This window comes from Scyliorhinus torazame, chromosome 20, assembly GCF_047496885.1.
Source record: "Scyliorhinus torazame isolate Kashiwa2021f chromosome 20, sScyTor2.1, whole genome shotgun sequence".
Lineage (NCBI taxonomy): Eukaryota > Metazoa > Chordata > Chondrichthyes > Carcharhiniformes > Scyliorhinidae > Scyliorhinus > Scyliorhinus torazame.
This window is the reverse complement of record NC_092726.1, coordinates 26319330-26341666: the sequence shown is the minus strand read 5'-3', so window position 1 is coordinate 26341666 and position 22337 is coordinate 26319330. Positions and strand designations below refer to the sequence as shown.

General features: G+C 51.6%; 1 protein-coding gene across 2 annotated transcripts in view; it reads left to right on the top strand.

The window, feature by feature from the left end:
- The first annotated feature begins 13248 nt into the window (after window positions 1–13248).
- The window catches only part of stard7 (StAR related lipid transfer domain containing 7), a 49473-nt gene continuing 40384 nt past the window's right edge, over window positions 13249–22337 (top strand). Inside the window, exon 1 of one of the 2 annotated variants that reach the window (XM_072486033.1) lies at window positions 13249–13359. The gene's annotated coding sequence lies outside the window, so the exon portion shown is untranslated. Of the gene's footprint in view, window positions 13360–16723; window positions 16788–22337 lie in introns of those variants that run through there. The other variant, XM_072486032.1, reaches the window with a different exon arrangement.

The following is a 22337-nucleotide window of genomic DNA, read 5'->3' as shown; positions in this document are numbered from 1 at the left end:
TAAAAAGTTGGCCTCACTCACAGTCAATGAATGAAACACGGAGCAGTATTTATTCTGGCCCGAATCAAGCGAGTGGGAACACTGATTACGGTCGCTTACTGGATCAGGGGCAGAACATCGGCATTTATGCAGAGCGGCTTTTAACGCATAGTAAAGGGGCAGGGGCATAGGCAGGGGCAAAGGCAGGGACACCCTCCCCCGCTTCCTCACCCCCATCTCCTTCCCCCCCCTCCACCCCCTTCAGTAAAACAGAAGGGATTACAACATTGTAGAAATATTTGGAGGCAGTGGCGGAGTGGTTATTGTCGCTGGACCCGTAATCCAGAGACCCAGGATAATGTTTTGGAGACATGGGTTCAAATCCCACCAGGGCAGATGGTGGAATTTGAATTCACTAAGCGACTCTTGGACAGACACATGGACAGCAGGAAATTGAAGGGGTGTAGGTTAGGTTGATCTTAGATTAGGATAAATGGTCGGCACAACATCCCGGGCCGAAGGGCCTGTACTGTTCTATGTCTGAATCAGATTCACTCCCTGAGAGAACAAGGGGAGTTTACAGGAGAGGTGAGCAAAACAAAATTCAGCTTTTAGTTGAGTCACGGACTGCACGCAGGCAAACTGTAAGAGCAGGAACAGGCTAAACAAAAAAGGTAACTTCAAAAACAATTCACAAGGTGTGGGTGTCGCTGGCCGGGCCCAGTATTCTGGTTGGGGTGAGCCGCCTTCTTGAGCCGCTGCAGTCCGTGTAGTGTAGGTACACCCAGTGCTGTTAGGGAGGGTGTTCGGGGGTTTTGCCCCAGCGACAGTGAAGGAACGGCCGATATATTTCCAAGTCGGGGTGGTGAGTGACTCGGAGGGGAAACTCCAGGTGGTGGGGTTCCCAGGTATCTGCTGCCCTTGTCCTTCTAGATGGTAGAGGTTGTGGGTTTGGAATGTTGCCGAAGGAGCCTTGGAGAGTTGCTGCAGTGCATCTTGTAGATGGGACACACGGCTGCCACTGTGCATCGGTGGTGGAGGGAGTGAATGTTTGTGGATGGGGTGCCGATCAAGCGGGGCTGCTTTGTCCTGGATGGTGTCGAGCTTCTTGAGTGTTGTTGGGAGCTGCACTCATCCAGGCAAGTGGAGAGTATTCCATCACACTCCTGACTTGTGCCTTGTAGATGGTGGACAGGCTTTGGGGGAGTCAGGAGGTGAGTTACTGTCCGCAGGATTCCCAGCCTCTGACCTGCTCTGGTAGCCACAGTATTTATATGGCTGGGCCCAGTTCAGCTTCGGGTCAATGGTAACCCCCAGGATGTTGATAGTGGGGGATTCAGCGATGGTAATGCCATTGAATATCAAGGATTGACAGATAGATCCTCCCTTGTTGGAGGCCTGGCACTTGTGTGGCGTGAATGCTACACGTGCGTGTCCACATCCCATTGTTCAATGTTAAGGCACTTTACACAAATAATGGGGATAACAGATGAAAAAGGAGGTTCAATCTCCGGATTCAGCGCAACCCCAGAGGCATTGGATTTTAACCGCAGTTGACTGGAGCTTTTTGCTGTCATTTTCTGAAGACACGAGTAATCATAATCTTTATTCGTGTCACAAGTAAGCTTATATCAACACTGCAATCAAGTGAACTACACATGGGGGAAGGGGGCCGATGCCCTTGCTGTCGCTTCCCTATTCGCACTCCGGAGAATCCCGCTCGGCTGGCGATCAGCAGCTTCACCCACAGCTGCAGACTGGTTCGCTGACCTCTCGGAATTTCCCCACCTGGAGAAGGTAAAGTACGCCGCCCGAGGGTCGGAGGAAGGCTTTTTGAGATACAAGGGGGCAGATCGACGGCCTGTTCCGGAACCTGTTCGAGGCCAGCAGCGAGGAGCAAGATTTGGGGCAGCACAGTAGCACAAGTGATTAGCACGGTGGCTTCACAGCGTTAGGGTCCCAGGTTCGATTCCCCGCTGGGTCACTGTCTGTGCGGAGTCGGCACGTCCTCCCCGTGTCTGCGTGGGTTTCCTCCGGGTGCTCAGGTTTCCTCCCACAGTCCAAAGACGTGCAGGTTAGGTGGATTGGCCACGATAAATTGCCCTTAGTGACCAAAAAGGGTTAGGAGGGGTATTGGGTTACGGGGATAGGGTGGAAGTGAGGGCTTAAGTGGGTCGGTGCCGACTCGATGGGCCGAATGGCCTCCTTCTGCACTGTATGTTCGATGTTCTAATAGGAAAACGGGAGAGGAAGGGAAAGAGGGAAGACAAGGGGGAAAACAAAGATAGAGGGGGAACCAAAGGAAGGCGCAACCCCGGGGGGGGGGAGAAAGAGGAAAGGCCGGAAATAGGGAACGACATAGGAGGGGGGCAACCCCTCCCCCATCCGATCACAAAGCAAACACAGCCAAAATCGACGGGGCGGGGGGGGGGGGGGGGGGGGGGGGCGGAAGGGGGCACAGGCCGAACCAGGGGGCGGCGAAATGTACATAAAATATATTACGGGAAGGACAGGGGAAACCTTTCTGTGCAATAAAATAAATTAACACGGTGAAGAAATGTATATAACGGTTTATAAATGTGGACAATGCGAATAAAAAGATTTTTTTAGAAACACTGCAATGAAGTTACTGTGAAAATCCCCTCTTCGCCACACTCCGGCGCCTGTTCAGGTACACGGAGGGAGGATTCTATTATAATACTGGCACTGTGCCGTACGCTGTATACCGTTCCTCACTGCGTCTGCGTCAAAATGCGGGAACTTCCAAACAGCACAATGGGTGTGCCTACACCGCAGTGACTGCGTCCATTTGAGAAGGTGGCTCACCACCACCTTCTCAAGGGGCAATTCGGGATGGACCTACCAGCGAAGCCCCCCCCCCTCCCCCCCGGGAGGCTAATTTTAGAAAGGCGATAACGTCCATGGAGACGGCAGCCATTTTAGAGCTGAGGTGACGGTCAGGGTCAATTGAGGAGTTCGAGAGGGCCATTGGATGATTAGGGGCTCGGGGAATTGCACTAAGTCGCGATGCCCGTTTGGAGAGCTGGCGCACACAGGATGGGCCAAATTCTGTACCAATTCTGTGATTCACACCATTCAAATGTCGCAACATCCTCGGAGAATCACAAATCATCGTCCCAGCGCGGCCTCTCTTCACGGGAAGCGCTTATAAAATTTTTTTTAAAGAGTACCTCATTCTTTTTTTTCCCCCAATGAAGGGACAAGTTAGCGTGGCCAATCCACCTACCCTGCGCATCTTTTTGGATTGTGGGGGTGAGACCCACGCACACACGGGGAGAATGGGCAAACTCCACATGGACAGTGACCCAGAGCCGGGATGGAACCCGGGTCCTCGGCGCCGTGAGGCAGCAGTGCTAACCACTGCGCCGCGCCCCCCCCCCCCCATCTCCACAGGAAGCTTGCACGTAGTTAGGCGTGATCATCTTTTGGAAAGCTGCCATCAAGCCACGTGAGGGAGTCACACTGTCAGCTAATTTCTTTTTTTTAAACTCGTGAAGCATTCGAAGGGAGCAAAAAAAATAGGGAAGGAGCGAAGCCAGCTTCAACAGTGGAATGTTGGGCGGGGTCGTGATTAAAGAGTCCCATTCGAATATCTCCACCGAACCTGCCTCCACCACATTTGTGGGTAATGCATTCCAGATCTCAGTCAGTCAGTGTGTGGATAAAAGCTTTCCTCACGCTGCTTTTTTTTGGGGAGGCAATGATTTTAAAGCTGTTCCCGATCCGACAAGCTACACGATGATTTCGTTTCCAGAGCGATAGATGGGACAGACTTGATTCGTGCGTACTTTACTGATTGTTGGCAGATAAACGCGAGACAACACGCTCTGCAGTCACTGACGAGTCTGAAGGTGGCCTCTTAATGACGCTAACGTGGCAGTTCCCTCAAACCCGCAGGCGTGGGGCGGGTTTAGCACAGTGGGCTAAACAGCCGGCTTGCAATGCAGAACAAGGCCAGCCACGCGGGTTCAATTCCCGTGCCGGCCTCCCCGAACAGGCGCCGGAATGTGGCGACTAGGGGCTTTTCACAGAAACTTCATTGAAGCCTACTTGTGACAATGAGCGATTATTATTACTTGGGCATGTCTGGAACCACGAGTGTAGGATCCTTTCTAGAGCGTTTCAACTCCCACTCACACAGGTCAGCGAACAATGCAATAGAGAAATCCGGGTCAAAGTTCTATTGCCATTCACTAGTTGCTGACTCTCTGATCCAGACTCCTTCCCTACCCCCTCCATGGGCAACGGACGTTTCAGCTCTACAGTGTTGACACCAGAAGGAATCAATTTGTCTCGATATATAATTCACTCCCCGAAGTGATAAAAATAGCCGCATGAGAAGAGGCGGTGATTAAATAAAAATTTGTTGTTCGTAAATGTTTGCTTTGTGAGCAGTCAAATTGTTGCGTTGTGCAAGGCAGATCGTTCGTCGCTGTTTCTGGAAAGGGTCATTTATAGGTTGTGGGTTTTGCTGGCTAACCTAGCATGTGTCGCCCATCCCCAATTGCCCCATGAGAAGGTGGGCGTGATTCGCCTTCTTGAGCTGCTGCAGTCTGCGTGGTGTAGGTACACCCGCAGTGCTGTTAGGGAGGAATTTTGCCCCAGCGACAGTGAAGGAACAGCCGATATATTTCCAAGTCGGGACGGTGAGCGACTCGGAGGGGAACCTCCAGGTAGTGGGGTTCCCGGGTATCTGCTGCCCTTGTCCTTCTAGATGGTAGAGGTCGGGGGTTTGGAAGGTGCTGCCTCAGGAACCTTGGTGAGTTACTGCAGTGCATCTTGTAGATGGTACACACGGCTGCCACTGTGCGTCGGTGGTGGAGGGAGTGAATGTTTGTGGATGGGGTGCTGATCAAGCGGGGCTGCTTTGTCCTGGATGGTGTCGAGCTTCTTGAGTGTTGTTGGGAGCTGCACTCATCCAGACAAGTGGGGAGTATTCCCTCACACTCCTGACTTGTGCCTTGTAGATGGTGGACAGGCTTTGGGGGAGTCAGGAGGCGAGTTACTCTCCGCAGGATTCCCAGCCTCTGACCTGCTCTGGTAGCCACAGTATTTATATGGCTAGTTTTTTCACTTGTTCACGGGATAGGATTGTCGCTGGCTGGACCAGCGTTTATTGCTCGTCCCGAATTGCCCTCGGGAAGGTGAGAGACAGTCATTGTCTTGAAGGGGGGGGGAGAAAGAGAGAAGGGTTACCACTGACCAGAAACTGAACTGGACCCAGCCATAGAAATACTGCAAGAGCAGGTCAGAGGCTGGGAATCCGACACGATTGGAGTTTAGAAGCATGGGAGGTGATCTTATTGAAGAAAGGACGTTGTCCCTTATGGAAGAGACTCGGACCAAGGGGACACAAATTGAAAATAAAGCATCTCTTGCAAGATGGAGAGGAGGAGTGATAAGAATTGGGGAACGGTAAGATTTAAAAATTAATGGGGTTATAATAAAATGGGGAATTGATAAGGGGGTGATACGTGAATTCGGGTACCAGTGAGAAAAGCAAGTCTTTACCCTTTGTGACTCGGGGAGAACAATGGGGTGTAGAAGTAGTAACTTCGGTGTGGACAGATAAGGAAACTGGCACTTATACGGATCCACAGGGGGGGTAACATCAAAGGGAAAGAATGATATATCCTTAGCACAATAACTGGAGGAAGGGTCACAGTAGCAACAAATACCAACATGGCCACGCCCAGCTGCTGAAAAGAGTCCACCATGAAAACAAGTTACTACAAACCAAAACTCGAACCAAGAGGATTACGCCTTTGCTGAAGGCAGATTCCCCAAATGTGGACCAATAACCCGTGGATGGTAATTGTCCGCTGCATACCAAATTGAAGATACCCTCGCATTTAACATCGGGGGCGGGGGGGCGTAACAAGGAGGAATTCTCTCTCTAGCGCGTCGTGAATCTTTGGAATTCACTTCCCCGGAGTTGGTGGAGGCAGAGTGAATGATTTTTTTTTTGAAGGCAGACGTTGGCAGATTCTCAACGAACAAGGGAGTCAAGTTTTCCAGGGGTTGGGAGAAAGTGGAATGAGGGCACGATCTTATTGGATGGCAGAGCAGACTCGAAGGGCTGCGCGCCTCATGCGGGACAGGAGCAACACATCAAAAGTAGTGAAGTGTCCTAGTGGCAGGACAGGGGCCACCTCCAACACACGAGTCACAAAACAATCGGCACTGTGTCGGGAAGAAAAACACATTTAAACGCAGTAAGAAGTCTTCCAACACCAGGTTAAAGTCCAACAGGTTTGTTTCGAATCACTAGCTTTCGGAGCGCTGCTGAGGAAGGAGCAGTGCTCCGAAAGCTAGTGATTCGAAACAAACCTGTTGGACTTTAACCTGGTGTTGGAAGACTTCTTACTGTGCTCACCCCAGTCCAACGCACACGGTATCTCCACATCATCACATTTAAAAGCAGGAGCGAAATACCGAACGTCCCACAGAAAAACTGGACAAATATTCGGCAGGTCCGCAAAGAGGGGGTAACAGAGCTCACACTGTATTCGATAAAACGTAGCAACATAGATGCCGCCCGGCGCTTGCACTGGGTAGCATTTTCTATTTTGGTCCCAAATTTAATCCATCACTGTATCTTAATAATTCAGTCAGGGTTAGCAGGGGGGGACGACGAGGAGCAGAATCCTAACAAAAGGCAGCTCGCTGGAACGCTTGTCAAACATCTGCTTCCTCTCATCTGCACCCCCTTGTCGGATCGACAGATCCGAGGCCTGGCTCATTCCACTGCAGCCTCCGTATTAAACAGCGACACAGGAGGCAGGCGATGCACACGTCGGGACTGAAACGCTCCGGGGCAAACTTTCAAAACGGCACACGATCCGGGCTTTAAAAAGTCTGGAACTGTCTCCAGCTCACGGCTTTTAGAGCTGGTGCTTGGAGCGATCAGGGCATACTGCGAGGAGACCGGATTTGTTTGACACGCAATGCTGATTTGACGGCATGGTGACCGGTACCAGCTATCAGGTTACTCTCAAATCGAAGCAGCATTCTGCGGCAACAATCTAAAATAAGGTCAAGGTCACGGCGACACGGTCCAACTTTTCCCCCCCATGCACAGTAATAGCTCCCCAGCCTCACGTTATCAGATTCCAAAAGATCAGCATTGCCCTGTCTCAGCCGAGTCGTGTCCCCTGCCGGTTCACTCCGTCTCTCCAGTGGCTCACTGTGAAAGGGTGATCGCCACTTCAGTGCTGGAATGCCAGGAAACAGGATACCCTATTGTTTTAGCTTCTTTTATGTGAACTCGGAATTCAGGGGATACCTACACAGCAGTTCAGAAGAGACTGCTTACTTGCAGAACAGGTCAAACCTGCCAAGGGGTTAGGAGATGTCTCTGTGACATTGGCCGAGTTTGTTTAGGATCACGGGATGTGGGCGACGCTGGTCGGGCCCAGCATTTGTTGCCCATCTCTAATTGCCCCTCGAGAAGGTGGGGGGTGAGCCGCCTCCTTGAGCCGCTGCAGTCCGTGTGGTGTAGGTACATCCACTGTGCTGTTAGGGAGGGAGTTCTAGGATTTGGACCCAGCGACAGTGAAGGAACGGCCGATATATTTCCAAGTCGGGATGGCGAGTGACTCGGAGGGGGACCTCCAGGTGGTGGGGTTCCCAGGTATCTGCTGCCCTCGTCCTTCTAGATGGTAGAGGTCGTGGGTTTGGAATGTTGCCTAAGGAACCTTGGTGAGTTGCTGCAGTGCATCTTGTAGACGGTACACACGGCTGCCACTGTGCGTCGGTGGGGGAGGGAGTGAATGTTTGTGGATGGGGTGCCGATCAAGCGGGGCTGCTTTGTCCTGGATGGTGTCGAGCTTCTTGAGTGTTGTTGGGAGCTGCACTCAGCCAGGCAAGTGGAGAGTATTCCACCACACTCCTGACTTGTGCCTTGTAGATGGTGGACAGGCTTTGGGGGAGTCAGGAGGTGAGTTAGTCTCCGCAGGATTCCCAGCCTCTGGCCTGCTCTGGGAGCCACAGTATTTATATGGTTGGGTCCAGTTCAGTTTCTGGTCAATGGTAACCCCCAGGATGTTGACAGTGGGGGAATTCAGCGATGATAATGTCAAGGGGAGATGGTTAGATTCAATGTCCCAAGTTTACTTCATAACCCTGGTTTCAGTCTCCCAGAGGTCCAATCAAATTAACACTTTGAACTGCTAAATTGTGTGTATCTTAACCGACAAATGCAAAAGTCAAGTGTTGAATAATAAGTCCAATGTCTAGAACAAGCGGTTCCCAATTTGAACCACAAAGTACGCAAACCTTTAGAACCATTTTATTATATTGCCTTAGGCGGCAGTCAAACTTGATATGTCAACGGATATTAAACGCAGCTATTGGGACGGCAGTGCGGCGCAGTGGTTAGCACTGCTGCTTCATGGCACCAAGGACCCGGGTTCGATCCCGGCTCCGGGTCACTGTCCGTGTGGAGTTTGCACATTCTCCCCGTGTCTGTGTGGGTTTCGCCCCCACAACCCAAAGAAGCACAGGGTGGGAGGGTTGGCCGCGCTAAATTGGAAGAAAAAAAGAATTGGGTAGTCTAAATCTTTTTAAAAAGCAACTATTTCCAATCGTTAATGGTGCACGCTCGCAAATACGCGGCGGTTATATTGCACAAGGACGTCGGCGAAGCAAGTTCCATTGCGAGTAATAATGTAACATCAATAATGATACATCAGATTGTATTTTTGAGAACCTCAAGTGGAATTCCTCTTACAGCTTGAGAATGAAGGGTAGCAATCACCAAGTGAGAAGACGATTCTTGAAATCAGCTCCCGGGGGCATCATTATGGAGCTGGGTCACCGCGAGATCAAATTACAGTAAAGTGTGCCTCTAAGCAAGGCTCCACGTGAATGGATGAGGAAGAGGATTTATCTCGCTTACTGGCGAACGCATTCTGTTCAATGGTCAAACGTATTGAGCTCCTATAGGTGAGCAGGCCTGACAGCCAATTATCGAGCGGAGAGCAAATATTTCCAAACCACAAGGTGCGTTCCCGAAGGTTATGCGACCGTGTTGCCGAGCAGGAACAAATTGAAACTCGGCCAGTTATGGTGGAGTACAGGGCCGGGGTTAAAGGCTCTCCAACTTTCCCGAGAGCTCGGGAACTTGTCTCTCTCTCTCTCTCCCGCACCCCCTTCAGTAGAATATTTTACACTTATACTGACACTTAACAGCAGATACATAATCCCCTCTATTGCCATCATTCAATAGTTTAGAGGATGTGCAATTCAGAAAGAGTGTGTGTGTATGGGGGGGGGGGGGGGGGGTCTCGCAAAAGGTCTTTGGACTCGAGAGTGCCCCCGACCACCTTATAAAAGGACAACGAGGGTGAAGTACTCCCTGGCAGCTCATCTGTCCCCGAAAGATGTGCTTGTTGGGTGAATTGGACATTCTGAATTCTCCCTCTGTGACCCGAACAGGCGCCGGAATGTGGCGACGAGGGGATTTTCACAGTGACTTCATCGCAGTGTTAATGTAAGCCTACTTGCGACACTAAAGATTATTATGACAGGGTTGATCCGTTCCCCACCCCAATCGCTAGCCCCAATTCCATTCCGCATTCTATGCATCACAAAGGCTACATCTTCGCCATCCACTTCCTACCCCATTAGGAATCAATCTCTCAGTAATTTCCAAGGCATGATTCAACTATTCCAGCCGTCAGCGACCAACGCCCCAATCCAATCCTCCTCCAGCAAATTTGGCTCAATGGCATGTTCAAATTATAATAATCTTTACGAGTGCTACAAGTGGGCTTACATTAACACCGCAATGAAGTTACTGTGAAAATCCCCTCGTCGCCACATTCCGCCGCCTGTTCGGGTCACAGTGGGAGAATTCAGAATGTCCAATTCACCCAACAAGCACGTCTTTCGGGGACTTGTGGGAGGAACCCGGAGCACCCGGAGGAAACCCACACAGACACGGGGACAATCTGCAGACTCCGCACAGACAGCGACCCAAGCCAGGAATCGAACCTGGGACCCTGGCGCTGTGAAGCAACAGTGCTAACCATCCCTTCTCCGCTGCCATGGGAGAAAGAGGCAGACAGGCCTCCGAGACCACAGCAGCCGGCTGGCCAGCACCAACTATTTGGACTGAGCCTAATAACTAAATTACACAAGCGGAGACCAAAATAAAAGGGGCAGCCCTTTAAAGGGGTACTATTTTAAACAAAAACAAATGTAACTTAAGACATCAAACTGAAATAGGATTATAACGGGTCAATAAAGCGTTCGAGACCTTGCGGTGCCCACTGGTCACGGAAGATCTCGATGGTGCCCGTGGACACTGCCGCGAGCTGGCCGGCTCCAGTCTGTCCAACCTGTCTGCCAGCAGCAGAGTGTGATGTTCCAAGCGTTAATTCTTCCAAAAACAAAACAACATTCCGTGTCCCAATTGCTCGCGCTGGCTACGAATGCCTGTCCCACTGCGTCGCCAGCCCCAATCACATCCCCCTCAGCCCTGTTGGAAAACATTTAGGCGAGGAGGGATATTCAAAGCCAGTGTGGAAGCGCCACCTTCGTTTTTACCGGTGCAACCGGTCACGGCAAGGCCTTTTTGGAATATTAGGTCCAATTGGCAACTTGTTCATGTTCTGAGCTGCCAGGCCTCTCAGTTCCACAGCACACTCATGGGGCCTCAGCCTAATTAGTCTGACACTGGGTACAAGGAACAAAATGTCCCCTTGATATTACTTTGTGTGCAAGAAACCGTGCACCCGGGACAAACATTTCGCCCACCAGGATGAGACAAATTCTTAAAAAAACCACTGGCCGCTAGTCACTTCAAAGAAGAGGGATAGAAAGAGGCCGAGTAGGTGTCAGATGGAGATGGAGCAAAGAAAACCAACTCCTGTTTTCTACAAAAATTTGTCAATTCGATCATTGATTCTGCACATACCAGAAAACACGGTGAATTCGCCCTCTCCTGATAAGAAGCAGGCACATAAAAATGTCAACCCTTCAGTCTGCTTGCAACGCCACACAGGGAAAGGCGATGGTGGAACCTGTTGCCTAGCTCCCTGAGCAGCCTGCCCCATCAGCAGAACTATCGAACAAGACGTGGGCAGCACGGTAGCATAGTGGTTAGCACTGTTGCTTCACAGCGCCAGGGTCCCAGGTTCGCTTCCCGGCTTGAGTCACTGTCTGTGCGGAGTCTGCACATTCTCCCCGTGTGTGCGTGGGTTTCCTCCGGGCGCTCCGGTTTCCTTGTTAGGTGAATTGGACATTCTGAATTCCCCCTCTGTGACCCAAATAGGCGCCGGAGTGTGGCGACTGGGGGCTTTTAACAGTAACTTCATTGCAGTGTTAATGTAAGCCTACTTGTGACACTAATAAAGATTATTAAGACGTAGCTTGGCTGGTGGCAAGAATGACCCTCCCTATTATGATTCTTCCTGCGCACGAGGAGATTCAGTAGCCCGACTCGTTGCCCTTGAGGCCTCGGCTGTGGTGGGGAAAAGACAATCACCCATCTGTTTCTAGAGTGAAGATTCGCAAGGAAGGTCGGAAAGATGGACAGTTTTCGTAAAGGCCTCATCCCCGAGCAGCCTGGTGACACGGGACTCTACAGGCTTATCCCAGGGGCCCACACCGGGATAAATACCAGATGGTGCTGGAGGACCTTTGGTCTGCCTGAAACTGCCGGTATCCCAGCGCAGAGATGTCATAGCTTCATAGAATTTACAGTGCAGGAGGCCATTCGCCCCATCGCGTCTGCACCAGCCTGTGGAACAAGCACCCCATTCAAGCACCCTATCCCTGTAACCCACCTAATCTTTTGGACACTAAGGGGCAATTTACCATGGCCAATCCACCTAACTTGCACATCTTTGGACTTGTCCTTGAGCATTCAAGACTGGCACATCCCAAGAGGCAGGACTACTGACGCACACAGGCCGAGGTCAAAATCCCACCCAAGGGCCTGGAACATGTTTGGGCTGCACGTTTGGCATGAAACGTATATTGCAAACACGACCTATCAGATTGTTAAGAGTGAGACACTGCAGAGTACCAAACTGGGCAAGGGGAGGAGCGCCAGAAATCTGGAATAAAAACAGAAATGGGACAGCATTTTTCTGTATCCATTGCGCGGCAACTGAACGCGAAGTGCCCTCAGAAATTGCTTCGCCAGGGGCGCGGGTGATGGGGTAGGCAGGGGGTGGGGAGGGAGAACAGGCAAATTAGTGCCAGCCTCACCCACATCCCCATCGGGAAAGTCTGGTACAGTCTCTTTTTCAAAAAAATACTAATTTAGACTCCCCAATGCTTTCCCCCCCCCCCAGTTAAGGGGAAATTTAATAATAATAATAACCTATTATTGTCACAAGTATGAAGTTGCTGTGAAAAGCCCCTAGTCGCCACATTCCGGCGCCTGTTCAGGTAAGCTAGTACGGGCCACGCTGCTGGCCTTGTTCCGCATTACAAACCAGCTGTCTAGCCCACTGGAGCTAAACCAGCCCCTGCTGGTTAGCGTGGCCAGTCCACCCACCCTGTACATCTTTGGGTTGTGACACGGGGAGAATGTGCAAACACCACGCGGACGGTGACCCGGGTCCGCGGCAGCGCGAGGCTGAGGTGCTAACCACTGCGTCGCCGTGCCACCCCTACGGTTGGGTTTTTCTTTCGAAAAGAGCGCGCCCCGCGACGGGCAGGTTTCTATTTGAGACGGGGGGGGGCGAGGTCGCAATGGGGCCTGTGTCGAGCGGGCGAGGGTTTGGCCTCGTGCTCTGTAAGCTTGATGCTCAAGGTGGGGGTCACCCCGAGGTTGAGCCATGTCCTCAGGGGGAGGGCGTGAGGGGTGGGATGGAGGGGCTGTAACCCAAGGATGGGGGGTGGGGGGCATTGAGGAGGGTGAGGGTGAAGGGGGTGGTGAGGGGACTGAGGGTGAGAGGTAGGGTGGGGGGTGATGCCCCCATTCTCCCCCCCCCCCCCCCCCAGGGTGACCTGGTGACCTTGCGACATCCCCTCCCCCCCCTCCAGCCCCTCCCCCAGGCGGCCGCCGCCTCTCAGCCTCAGCTCGAGCGCTCCTCCCATCCCCCCTCCCTATTGGCCCGCCCCGCTGCCACTCCGGCTGACTGACGGGCCGGAGCCGCTCCCGATTGGCCCGGAGCCGCTCCCTATTGGCGCGGAGCCGCTCCCTATTCCCCCCCCCCCCCATCCTCCTCCACGTGACGCGATTCCGGCCAGCTGAGCTCCCGCCCCCCACCGTTGACCCGGTCGGCCGCTCGCGGTCGGTCGACCCCACCCCACCCCGCCTTTCCCCCTGAGGGGTTAACACTCGAAGGACGACCGGCTCGCCTCTTACCGAATCCAACTTCGGCTCCTCCAATGTCCAGGGTGAGAACGATCCGCCCCCCGCGGCCCCTATCAACCCCGCTCGATTTCCTCCCCGCAGCCGGCACTGGCCACCAATGACATGGAAACCGGCGCGCGCCGGCGGGGGTTGGGCCCTAGCCGTGCCCCGCCCTCTCTGTGCCTACGTGGTGGCGTCATCCGCCCCTTGCGCGGTGACGTCGCCCCCACCGCGACGGTGCTGGCCCATCCTGCGTGGTGACGTCACACAGGGTCACTACCTGGAGCCAGGTGAGAAGGCCAAATAAACCCCTCCCTCTGCCCCCTTCACACACACACACACACACACACACGTAGCCAGGTTGGATGGGCAATGGAGGAAGAGCTGCCTGGGTAAGTCTGCCAGATAGGGCTTTGCAAAGAGTAGGGCCAGCAATGGGCACACAGCTTGTGGAAGAATAGGGTGGCACAGTGGTTAGCACTGTTGCTTCACAGCGCCAGGGTCCCAGGTTTGATTCCCGGCATGGGTCACTGTCTGTGCGGAGTCTGCACATCCTCCCCGTGTGTGCGTGGGTTTCCTCCGGGTGCTCCGGTTTCCTCCCACAGTCCAAAATGAGGTTAGGTGGATTGGCCATGATAAATTGCCCTTAGTGTCCAAAATTGGCCTTAGTGTTGGGTGGGGTTACTGGGTTATGGGGATAGGGTGGAGGTGTTGACCTTGGGTAGGGTGCTCTTTCCAAGAGCCGGTGCAGACACGATGGGCCAAATGGCCTCCTTCTGCACTGTAAATTCTATTTTATGATCACCCGTCCCAGGGGTGCCGCAAGCCTGTGCCGCGCAGCGACCCGCCAACTGTGGAGGCCCGAAATATTACTTCTGTGGCCAGGGTAAGCACCCCAGACAACGCTGCCCAGCGAGGAACGCGATCTGCAACGGGTGCGGAAAGAAGGGCCACTTCTCTAAAGTCTGCCAGGCCCGACCTGTTTCTAAACCCAGCAGCGCTGCGTGTAGCCCGCGGGGACCGCCCCCATCTTCCACGTCATCCAGCCCGTAGGGGCCGCCATCTTGGCCACCATCATGGCCATACAAGGCAATTTAAATCACGGCAGTTTCAGGCTTTTCTCACGGGAGACGTTACGTGTGGGAAGTTGCTCGGTTGCACAGAACGTGATGAAAAGAGAGACGGATAGCCCGAAGCATTCGGACAAGTGCAAGAGTGCCAAATTTCAAACAGTTGCGACAATTTTGATTACAATAGAAAGAGGTGCTGCTGGATTGGCTATGGTGTCGCCATGGGGAAAGCAGCAGGGAATTATTAGCTCTCCAAGCTCCTGGATAATTAAAAAAAAGGGGCAAGGCTTGATCCTGTACCTTTTGTTTGCAGAGAAAGGATCCCTCCAAACTAATGTACATCGCTTCCAGCTGTAAATATGTTGCATTATGAGTTTGATTATCTTAAACTGGTGAATGGTAGAACCCTCAAGAGTATTGAAAGTCAGAGAGATCTAGGTGTACAGGTCCACAGGTCACTGAAAGGGGCAACACAGGTGGAGAAGGTAGTCAAGAAGGCATACGGCATGCTTGCCTTCATTGGCCGGGGCATTGAGTATAGGAATTGGCAAGTCATGTTGCAGCTGTACAGAACCTTAGTTAGGCCACACTTGGAGTATAGTGTTCAATTCTGGTCGCCACACTACCAGAAGGATGTGGAGGCTTTAGAGAGGGTGCAGAAGAGATTTACCAGGATGTTGCCTGGTATGGAGGGCATTAGCTATGAGGAGCGGTTGAATAAACTCGGTTAGTTCTCACTGGAACGACGGAGGTTGAAGGGCGACCTGATAGAGGTCTACAAAATTATGAGGGGCATAGACAGAGTGGGTAGTCAGAGGCTTTTCCCTGGGGTAGAGGGGTCAATTACTAGGGGGCATAGGTTTAAGGTGCGAGGGGCAAGTTTTAGAGGAGATGTATGAGGCAGGTTTTTGACACAGAGGGTAGAGGGTGCCTGGAACTCGCTGCTGGAGGAGGTGGTGGAAGCAGGGACGATAGTGACATTTAAGGGGCATCTTGACAAATACATGAATAGGATGGGTATAGAGGGATACGGACCCAGGAAGTGTAGGAGATTGTAGTTTAGTCGGGCAGCATGGTCGGCACGGGCTTGGAGGGCCGAAGGGCCTGTTCCTGTGCTGTACATTTCTTTGTTCTTTGAAATCGCCGCGGGAGAACAGAGAATCCCGCCCCCTGTCTCTACTCTCCGGGAAAAGGAATACCACAGACTAACATCCCTCTGAGAGAAAGGATTTCTCCTCATCTCTGGCTTCATCGATCACCTCGCCTCTTCCTGTTGTTTTGTACTTGACGTAAATGCCCAGCAGCAAACAAGGTGTAGTTTCAGTACTCAACACTGGGCTATGTGCCCGCTTATCACCAGCCACAATGCTGAGAATTTGGGAGCGATACGCCCCCTGATCTTTGGACTCGCTCACTATTTGGTTATATTGTCCAACGATAAGGAGCAAAGAGAGGTGTTGCCTCTTCCCCAGTGTGTGATTGGACAGTGTGCAGGGGTCGGTGTGGTGTGAAAGAGTTTCTGATTTCGGGTCTGCCCTCTTCACCTCAGTTAATCTTTTTTTGTTATTTTTCCAATGAAGGGGCAATTTAGCGCGGCCAATCCACCTAACCTGCACATCTTTGGGTTGTGGGGGCGAAACCCACACAAGCACGGGGGAGATTGTGCAAACTCCACACAGACAACGACCCAGAGCCGGGATCGAACCTGGGTCCTCGACGCCGTGAGGCTGCAGGGCGAACCCACTGCACCACCGTGCTGCCCTCTGCACCACTCAGTTCATATTAAATCCAGAAAGACGTGCTTGTTTCACAAATGAAATTTGGATATTCTGATCTCCCTCAGTGTATCCAAACAGGCGCCGGAATGTGGCGTCGAATGTGGCCTACTTCGCAGTTAATGTAAGCCTACTTGTGACACGAATAAAGATTATGATTCCTTAATATTAAAATATCAATCTTAACATACTTCCTGGCATCCCAGTGTGATGTAGCATTTATTCATCGAGAGGCTAAATCAGTGTTCCCGACTCTCTGCTTAAATACTGGCAGAAAATAAAAGACTTGCATTAAAAAAGCACTCTTCATAACCATCTCAAAGCACTTTATAGCAGAGGGCGGCACAGCGGCGCAGTGGTTAGCATTGCTGCCTCACGGCGCCGAGGTCCCAGGTTCGATCCCGGCTCTGGGTCACAGTCCATTGTGGAGTTTGCACATTCTCCCCATGTTTGCGTGCTCCCCACAACCCAAAAGATGTGCAGGGTAGGTGGATTGGCCACGCTAAATTTCCCCTTAACTGGAAAAAATGAATTGGGTACTCTTAATTTATTTTTTTTAAAAGGGACGGAGTTCCAGGATGTTGACCCAGCGAGATTGAAGGAACGGGCGAGATATTTCCAAGGCAGGTGAGAGACTTATAGAATTTACAGCGCATAAGGAGGCCATTCGGCCCTTCGAGTCTGCACCGGCCCTTGGAAAGAGCACCCTTCACCCTATTCCCGTAACCCCACCTAACCTTTTTGGACACTATAGGGCAATTTTGCATGGCCAATCCACCTAACCTGCACATCTTTGGACTGTGGGAGGAAACCGGAGCACCCGGAGGAAACCCACGCAGACACGGGGAGAACGTGCGGACTCCACGCAGACTGTTATCCAAGCCGGGAATTGAACCTGGGACCCTGGAGCTGCGAAGCAACTGTGCTAACCACTGTGCGACCGTGCTACCTGGGGAACCTCCAGGTGGTGGTGTTCCCAGGTATCTGCTGCCCTCGTCCTATAGTCGAGGTCACGGACAGAAGGTGCTGTCAAAGGAGCCTTGGCGATTTGCATTCTCTAGCTAATACACTCAGCTGCCACTGTGCGTCGGTGGTGGAGAGAGTGAATGTGTATGGTGATCAGGAGCAGATAATTAATTTTTGGCGATGTTGACTGGGGGTGAATGTTGGCCAGGACACCCTTGCTCTCCTTCGAGGTAGAGCCACAGGGCCTTTAATAGCCACTTGTGAGGGACATATCGCTCTTTAATGCTTCATCTGAAAGATGGCAGTGAAGTGCTCCCTCAGTACGCTGTATTGGAGTGCCACCCTTGAATTTCACACTCCAGCCCTGTTGTGGGACTTGAATGGAGAGGTTAGTGACTTGGAGATGGGTCGTGCTACCAACTTCATTGCAGAATTTGGCTGAATTTGCCTTGTGGGGAAATACAATGCACGTGCTGGCGACAGCAACCCTCATGATTGTGAAATTGGCTGTGAACGTGTTGGCGGCTTAAGGTTACCCGTTTGCAACTAGGCCGAGGATTCCATTCGCAAGCCCCGGTTGGGAACCTGGGAAATGTGAGCACGTGGCAAATCTTTTAGAACATAGAACATTTAGTGCAGAAGGAGGCCATTCGACCCATCGAGTCTGCACCAACCCACCCAAGCCCTCACTTCCACCCTATCCGCCTAACCCAATAACCCCTCCTATCCTTTTTGGACACTATGGGGCAATTTAGCGTGGCCAATCCACCTAACCTTCACATCTCTGGACTGTGGGAGGAAACCGGAGCACCCGGAGGAAACCCACGCAGACACGGGGAGAACGTGCAGACTCCGCACAGATAATGACCCAGCAGGGAATCGAACCTGGGACCCTGGCGCTGTGAAGCCACAGTGCTACCGTGCTGCCCTACTTTGCAGTTGAGCGCAACTTGGTCAGGACTCCCAGAGGGGATAGCGAGCATCAAGAGAGTCGAGCAAGGCGGCATGGTGGTTAGCACTGCTGCCTCACGGCGTCGGGGACCCGGGTTTGATCCCGGCTCCTGATCACTGTCCGTGTGGAGTTTGCACATTCTCCCCGTGTCTGCGTGGATCTCACCCCCACAACCCAAAGATGTGCAGGGTAGGTGGATTGGCCGCGCTAAATTGCCCCTTAATTGGAATAAAAGGATTGGGTGCTCTAAATTTATTTTAATAAAGATAGAGTCAAGATTCACTGGGGAGCTGTAAGCAGTTCACTTATTTGCAAAGTCACCCAGCGTCAGGCTGTCAGACCACAGGCGAGAAAAGATTTTAATTGACTCCTTGAAGGTGGGAAATTAAAAAATAAATTTGCTGAGGAATAAGTGCTCAACGAAGCGATTTGTTTGCAGAAATGATGATCCACAGGAGACCTCAAAGGTTCAGTGCTCATTAGAGAATACCCTGGCGGGTCTTTATCTCTGCCGGCTATTCTGCACAGGCAAGAGGCATGAGCTGACCGATTGCAGTGTGCATCAACGTGTTAATGTTTACACCACGCCGGTCGCTTGTTTCCTCGGACCAGTTTGAAAGCTTGCGTTCCCCTTGTGAAGTACCTCTTCCTTTCCGTATAAGAGGGCCATGTTGGCGTCGCATGGCCGTACAAGGCAATTTAAATCACGGCAGTTTCAGGCTTTTCTCACGGGAGACGTTACGTGTGGGAAGTTGCTCGGTTGCACAGAACGTGCACCTTGCCGAAAAGAGAGACGGGTAGCCCGAAGCTTTTCACCTTGCACGCATTCAGACAAGTGCAAGAGCGCCAAATTTCAAACAGTTGCGACAGTTTTGATTACAAGAGAAAGAGGTGCTGCTGGATTGGCTATGGTGTCGCCATGGGGAAAGCAGCAGGGAATTATTAGCTCTCCAAGCTCCTGGATAATTCAAAAAAAGGGGCAAGGCTTGATCTTGTACCTTCTGTTTGCAGAGAAAGGATCCCTCCAAACTAATGTACATCGCTTCCAGCTGTAAATATGTTGCATTATGAGCTTGATTATCTTAAACTGGTGACTGGTAGAACCCTCAAGAGTATTGAAAGTCAGAGAGATCTAGGTGTACAGGTCCACAGGTCACTGAAAGGGGCAACACAGGTGGAGAAGGTAGTCAAGAAGGCATACGGCATGCTTGCCTTCATTGGCCGGGGCATTGAGTATAAGAATTGGCAAGTCATGTTGCAGCTGTACAGAACCTTAGTTAGGCCACACTTGGAGTATAGTGTTCAATTCTGGTCGCCACATTACCAGAAGGATGTGGAGGCTTTAGAGAGGGTGCAGAAGAGATTTACCTGGTATGGAGGGCATTAGCTATGAGGAGCGGTTGAATAAACTCAGTTTGTTCTCACTGCAACGACGGAGGTTGAGGGGCGACCTGATAGAGATCTACAAAATTATGAGGGGCATAGACAGAGTGGATAGTCAGAGGCTTTTCCCCAGGGTAGAGGGGTCAATTACTAGGTTTAAGGTGCGAGGGGCAAGGTTTAGAGTAGATGTTCGAGGCAAGTTTTTTAGGGGCTGTTTAGCACGGCTAAATCGCTGGCTTTGAAAGCAGACCAAGGCATGCCAGCAGCACGGTTCAATTCCCGTGACAGCCTCTCCGAACAGGCGCCGGAATGTGGCGACTAGGGGCTTTTCACAGTAACTTAATTGAAGCCTACTTGTGACAATAAGCGATTTTCATTTCATTTTTCATTTACACAGAGGGTAGTGGGTGCCTGGAACTCGCTGCCGGAGGAGGTGGTGGGAGCAGGGACGATAGTGACGTTTAAGGGGCATCTTGACAAATACATGAATAGGATGGGAATGGAGGGATACGGACCCCGGAAGTGTAGAAGATTTTAGTTTAGTCGGGCAGCATGGTCGGCACGGGCTTGGAGGGCCGAAGGGCCTGTTCCTGTGCTGTACTTTTCTTTGTTCTTTGTTAATGTAGCTATTAGCACACTCAGGACTGTTCAGCAAGTCCCTTGATTTTAAAATTCCCATCCTTGTTATCAAATTGCTCCTATCTCTGTAATCTCCTTCAGTGCTACAATCCTCAATGATCTCAACGCCCCGCCAATGTCATGTGACTCACACCGCTCCGTTTTGGCTTCGACAGAGGGTGTTTATTCCGTTCCAAGGCCAAATTACTGTGGATGCTGGAATCTGAAATAACAGAACATACTGGACAAAGAACAAAGAAAAGTACAGCACAGGAACAGGCCCTTCGGCCCTCGAAGCCTGTGCCGATCGTGTGCCTGTTATAACCTGCCTGCTTACCACTGGCTGGGCACTAATGGCAATCCCACAATCCTTTGGGAGTATGAGCGTCCCCAATGAGGGGGGGCGGAGAAATCATGAGCAGATTCCCTGCCTAAATAGAGCTGGCCAGTTTGGAACCGGCTAGAGGAGAGTGAGCAGCAAGGGAGTTGCTGCTGCTGTTGTATATATATGTTATTGTAAATAAATGTTATTTCTTTCTATCCTTCAACTCGTGCTGGATTCTTCGTGGCCCTCACAAAAATGCCCTAACAAAAAAAAAAACCTGCCCTTACCCTCGGTCCGTATCTCTGTATTTCCCCCCTATTCATGTATCCATCCAGATGCCTCTTAAATGTTGCTAATGTTTCCGCCACATCCTCTGGCAGCGTGTTCCAGGCACCCACCGCTCTCTGCATGAAAGACTTACCCCGCACATCTCCCTTAAACGTCCCCCCTGCACTTTTTCTGCCAGCAAAGAGATACTAAGCAGGGTCCTTGCCTTCGCATTTTGTGGTCTTTGTCTCCCAGACTGACTGGGCTGAGGGCTCGCGATGTGAGCTAAGATGGCGGCGTTCTCATTGTCCGTCCAAAGGATTCTCGACACGATCAGCACCGACACGATGCGACTTGAACCTCGTGCCATTGTCTCCACAAAGGAATGTTCAAAGAATTGTTTACATCTTAACGTGCTGCCCAGACCGTTTTATGTTCGTTCCCAGAGAAGGCAGAAGGTCACCTGACCCACCCCGACTCCATTTTGAGTCAAGGTAAACTGTCCACTTTCCCCGCTGCTTTTTAGAAAGCAAAGTGTCCATCTTTGCCACAACGTTGCAGGGATAGCTACGCGACCGTGAGGAATTTCATTTGATCATGTTCCTCGTGAGATCTTGCTGTGTGAGAGGCGTTATATTAAAATGGGGGTTGTTTTCACTCTTGCCTGACTATGTACACTGCCGAGTACCTGACCAACTTTGATAATGAATGCACACAAAACGAGTGACCCTATAGATCTTATGCGCGCGAGGGAGCTTTTTGGCCTTATCGCTCCCCCCCCGCCCCAACCCCAGTCTCCGTTCTTCCATTGTTTAAACTTATAGCCAAGTTCCGCACACATGAGTGCGGCCTCAACCGGGACCTGGGATTCATGTCGCATTACATTCATCCCCCACCATCTGGCCTGCGAAATCCTACCAACTGTCCTGGCTTGATGCAATTCACACCTCTTTAACCTGGGGTTACCCCATCTCTGGATCTATAAAGATTTAATCACCTGCTAATGCTCGCATTCCAAGCATTGTCTGGCATCTTTGAATTTGTCTATATATGTGTTTCTGGAACATACCTCTTCATTCACCTAAGGAGCAGCGCTCCGAAAGCTAGTGACATCGAAACAAACCTGTTGGACTGTAACCTGGTGTTGTAAGACTTCTTACTGTGCTCACCCCAGTCCAACGCCGGCATCTCCACATCATATCCACTCCATTGTTTAAGATCTCTTCTCTCCAATACTGGGTACGTTTTAAAAAAATTTAGAGTACCCAATTCGTTGTTTTCAATTAAGGGGCAATTTAGCGTGGCCAATCCACCTATCCTGCACATCTTTGGGTTGTGGGGGCGAAACCCACACAAACACGGGGAGAATGTGCAAACTCCACACGGACAGTGACCCAGAGCCGGGATCGAACCCGGGACCTCGGCGCCGTGAGGCTGCAGTGCTAACCCACCGTGCCGCCCAATACTTGGTACATTTTACTCTAGCTCCAACTACAAGTTAACCACTGCTTTTAAACTTCCACATCCCTTGGCCTGACCATCTCTGCTCTCCTCCGTGACCTTTGGATCTTTTCCTAAACGTTGCTGGACCTCGCGGAGATCTCCATCTCCAGCATGTCTTGTTTCTCCCCCCCCCCGCCCTTTATTTCTCTGCCAATCCTGCACA